This window comes from Oncorhynchus gorbuscha, linkage group LG14, assembly GCF_021184085.1.
Source record: "Oncorhynchus gorbuscha isolate QuinsamMale2020 ecotype Even-year linkage group LG14, OgorEven_v1.0, whole genome shotgun sequence".
Taxonomy (NCBI): Eukaryota; Metazoa; Chordata; class Actinopteri; order Salmoniformes; family Salmonidae; genus Oncorhynchus; species Oncorhynchus gorbuscha.
In genome coordinates, this window is record NC_060186.1 from 18,751,546 (window position 1) to 18,756,696 (window position 5,151).

General features: G+C 42.5%; 1 long non-coding RNA gene across 1 annotated transcript; it reads right to left on the bottom strand.

Moving 5' to 3' along the window:
* Nucleotides 1-364: 364 nt before the first annotated feature.
* LOC123995592 lies at nt 365-963 on the bottom strand. Its single transcript, XR_006831862.1, has 2 exons — nt 596-963; nt 365-499 (listed from the first exon to the last, which is right to left on the bottom strand). It is a non-coding gene; the product is annotated as an uncharacterized LOC123995592 (long non-coding RNA).
* Between the last annotated feature and the right edge of the window lie 4,188 nt (nt 964-5,151).

A 5,151-nucleotide genomic window follows, 5' to 3' on the forward strand; every position in this document is an offset into this window, starting at 1 on the left:
AATCCCGTGCCCTCAGTCAACACGTAGTTTTCAGCTTTAAAAGTGCTAAGTTCTGTAAACGCAAAATGTGTAGAACAGCATGAGCTATAGAACTGCACATTTCTTTTAAGTTTCTCCTGCATCATTCTCTCAGCCTTTATTCAACATTCTATTCTGACATGTAGAGTTCGAGAGAACTTTCCTGACTCAAACACTCATTTCTGCCTGGAGTAGAATTTAATGCAATTTAACGTTGAACTTCCAGTCAATGCTCAGCCCTACTTATAAAGTAGGCCGCACTCACTATACTTTTAGTGGGGCCATTTGAGCAAGTAGTACTATAAATGTATTTAGTACAAATAAAGTAAATCGAAAATAACATGGGTAGCCTCCACAAAACATTTTATTGGGATATTTTAGTCCTCAATGGGACTAGTCTTTCAAGAGTCCATAAAACACATTAAAACACATTAAAACAGTTGATGACAGCGTGGTCCTTAGGGAACCGATATTTACATGCCTGTAAAACAGAATTGGGGGGGGGGTTACTATTACAGTTCAGCATAACAGCATATTCATTGTGTTTCTGGTTGTAATGTAGACAACCTGTACGTACCATACTCCACGGGTGACCTGCCTGGGAAGTATGCAGGCCATGGAAGAACTGCGACATTGTCACCCTCCAGGAATTGTGTATAGATCCTTACGACATGGAGCAGTGCATTAGCATGCTGAACCGTGAGGAGATTACAGCGGAAGAATGGGCCTCAGGATTTCGTCACGGTATGTCTGTGCAGTAACCCTGTCATCGATTAAATGCAATTGTGTTTGTTGTCCGTAGTTTATGCCTGCCCATACCATAATACCACCACGACCATGGGACACTGTTCACTACGTTGACATCAGCAAACCACTTTCCCACTCTACGCCACACACTTGGTCTGCAGTTGTGAGTCCGGTTGGATGTACTGCCAAACCCCCTAAAACGACGTTGGAAGCGATGTATGTACACAGGTGTAACTGTTTAATGATGTATGGTTAAGAAATGACACAGCAGCACCTGTGTATTGATCATGCTGTTTAATGATGTGTGGTTAAGAAATGACACAGCAGCACCTGTGTATTGATCATGCTGTTTAATGATATATGGTTAAGAAATGACACAGCAGCACCTGTGTATTGATCATGCTGTTTAATGATGTATGGTTAAGAAATGACACAGCAGCACCTGTGTATTGATCATGCTGTTTAATGATGTGTGGTTAAGAAATGACACAGCAGCACCTGTGTATTGATCATGCTGTTTAATGATGTGTGGTTAAGAAATGACACAGCAGCACCTGTGTATTGATCATGCTGTTTAATGATGTGTGGTTAAGAAATGACACAGCAGCACCTGTGTATTGATCATGCTGTTTAATGATGTGTGGTTAAGAAATGACACAGCAGCACCTGTGTATTGATCATGCTGTTTAATGATGTGTGGTTAAGAAATGACACAGCAGCACCTGTGTATTGATCATGCTGTTTAATGATGTGTGGTTAAGAAATGACACAGCAGCACCTGTGTATTGATCATGCTGTTTAATGATGTGTGGTTAAGAAATGACACAGCAGCACCTGTGTATTGATCATGCTGTTTAATGATGTGTGGTTAAGAAATGACACAGCAGCACCTGTGTATTGATCATGCTGTTTAATCCTTTTATTGATATGCCACACCTGTCAGGTGGATGGATTATCATGGGAAATGCTCAATATCAGGGATGTAAACACATTTGTGACCCAGTGTACATACATTTAAAACGTTACACAGCCTACATATCAGCATAAACACACAACATATCGAAGTCAAATAGGGGCGCAGTATTGTGTAATTAGGTGTTGCTTTCTGTTTTTTTTAAACCAGATTTGCTGCCCACTTCTGAGATGAAACGGAGTTCCTTGCAATGATGGCTCTATATAATACTGTACGTTTTCTTGAATTTGGTGGCATGTCTGGTGGGGTAAGTGTGTGTCAGAGCTGAGTGTAAGTTGACTAAGCAAACCATTTTGAATATAACACTCCCAATTGAAAGAAAAGTGATGCAGTCAATGTCTCCTCTACCTTTAGCCAAGAGAGACTGGCATGCATAGTATTGATATGAACCCTCTGATTACACTGAAGAGCAAGACGTGCCTCTGACCATATAACTGGGCAATAATCTAGATAAGATTCAATTAGATCCTGCAGGACTTGCTTTGTGGAGTGTGGTGTCAAAAAAGAAGAGCATCTATCATCACAGACAGACCTCTCCCCATCTTTACAGCCATTGAATCAATATGTTTTGACCATGACAGTTTTACAATCCAAGTTAACACCAAGTAATTTAGTCTCCTCAACAGAAACGTTATTAATGATCCGATTCATTGAGGTCTAGAATTTAGGGAATGATTTGTACCAAATACAATGCTCTTAGATGTTCCAGACTAGTTGATTACTGGTCACCCATTCTAAAACGGACTAAAACGCTTCGTTTAGGGTTGCTGTGGATGTGTAACCTTTTATTTAACTAGGCAAGTCAAGTTGAGCATATGGGGTTGAATCATCAGCGTGCATAGACACACAGGCTTTGTTTAATGCCAGGTCATCAGTAAAAATAGAAGAGTAGAGGGCACACCACACTTGACATGTTTAATAACATCTGAATCCATGATATGGCAGAGGTTGAAAAGCCATACGTATTTTTTAACACGTGGTCAATAATATCGAACGGCTGCAGTGAAATCTAACAGCACAGCTCCCACAATCTCCCCAATTTCGTGACATCCAATTGCGATCGTCTCATCGCTGCAACTCCCCAACAAGGTCGGGAGAGGTGAAGGTCGAGTCATGCTCGCTCTTTAACACCCGCCCGCTTAACCCGGAAGCCAGCCACACCAATGTGTTGGAGGAAACACAGTTCAACTGATGACCAAAGTCAGCCTGCAGGCGCCCGGCCCGCCACAACGAGTACCTAGAGCACGATGTTTGGCTCCCCTGCCTTTGACAAAGTGAGCACTGCCTATCAAAAGGCGGCATTAGCAATCATGTAAAAAGTCCATATGCCACTGGTTAGGAGAAATTGTCATTGTTTTGGGGCAGAATTGTGAGGTTTTCTGTGTTTGAGGTGAGTCTTGGTCAGTTTAGCTCAGAATAGGCCGCCCCTGTCAATCTGCAGCCACAGGCGGAAGCCTTGCCGGCTGTGAGGCTACCATCCTGTCAATACCAGGTAGTTTCTCATTTATTGACAATACATTTTTCCACCTGACCCAAACTAACTCATTTTAAATTGCACATTTCTTTCAATAGGTATTCCATGCATGAATAGCATGGCTCAGTTTGTTGTTGGAATTTCATGCCTACATTTGCCAATGAAGTAGTAATTATTTAATTGGCACCATCAAAAGGTTGTGAGTTAATTTAGTCTGTCCATAATTTCCTTTAAAGTATTCGGAAGCTATTTTTCCACTATAGGTTATGTCACTTATCTTGGCTTCATAATACAATTTCTTTTCAGTTTAGTCATTTCTCAATCAGATGTGCAGCCAAACATATTCATCACTCCTTTTGCCTCGTCCCTCAACCAGACAGCTTTTAAATTCCTCATCGATCCACAGGGCTTTAAGTTCTGTCCGCTTCTTATGACAGCACCCCTGTGCGTACAAGTGCACATCACATTAGGAACATGTTCTTTCCATGACAGACTGACCAGATGAATCCAGGTGAAAGCTATGATCCCTGGTTGATGTCACCTGTTAAATCCACTTATATCCGTGTAGATGCAGGGGAGGAAACAGGTTAAAGGAGGATTTCTAAGCCTTGATACATGGATTGTGTATGTGTGCTGTTCAGAGGGTGAATGATTTAAGAGCCTTTGTATGGGGTATGGTAGGTTCCAGGCACACCGGTTTGTGTGTGTGTGAAGAACTGCAACTTTCTGGGATTTTCCATGCTCAACCGTTTCCTGTGTTTCAAGAATGGGTTACCACCCAATGGACATCCAGCCAACTTGACAACTGCTGGAAGCATTGGAGTCAACATGGGCCAAGCATCCCTGTGGAACACTTTAAACACCTTGTAGTCCATGCCCCGAAAATGTTGAAGCTGTTCTGAGGGCAAAAGGGGGTGCAACTCAATATTAGTAATGTCTCCTAATGTTTTGTACTTGACAATAAGGATAGTTTTCAAACACAAGTATGAACAAACGCTAGTCTGTAGTTTGAGTCTCAATGGATAGTTGACCCTTAGGGCTGGATCCAAAGCCTGGACAGTGGTTCCTCAGGACCAGGACAGAGGAAGAGAAAGTTACATTAACCCTTGTTCACCTTATCAGATAGTGGCAGAGGAACCATCAGTTTTCCCCTTGGCCATCAGCATAGTATTGACCTTAGTAGACATCTCCAATCCTCCCCATTTTCTGTAGGCTTGGCCCCCTGAGGTCCGGGGCCCCAGGAGACCTGCTCCAGGGAAACAATAACTGAACTGGGACACTTCAAATTGGGAATAGATATCCAACAGCTAGGGTCTAATTTACCTGTCTGGCTAGTTTTCCATCTTGCTCAAGCCGATTTTGCAAGGCCGGGTTGGAGGGCTAGCTAGTGTCTGCCAGCCCAGGTTCTGTTACAAACAATATATACATTTTCAATAGGGATATACTTAACATTGGCCACCACAATAATACATTCTACAGTATACAATCTGTAAGACTCTGTTGAACTGGTTTTGTTAGTGGAAAGAGGGCTAATGAATACAGGTGATCACCCTTTATAGCAAAGGCCCACCTCTTTCCAGGTGGTTGTTATAGTTTTTTTGATGGAGGTGTGTGGTGGCCAATAAGGAGCAGGCTCCCCTCCAGGGTGTTCCCCTGCTCAGACATTGCTGACGCATGCCAGATCTTACAACACCCGCATAGGTATTTTTCATATCAGCTAACCACATCATATGTTATAGCAATCGGGTGCCTGACGGCATAATTGATGACATGGCATGCAACCAGTGGTTGACGCATGAAACGGGCACGTAGCTCTTGTAGTGGATATTTGAATAAATAATGAGGAGAGTCAAGGTCAATCATCAATCAAGATATTCTCTATATGTATCGATAAGGGAGCTGGTCACACCACCAACAATGTGAATGGAGTGAGATCCCA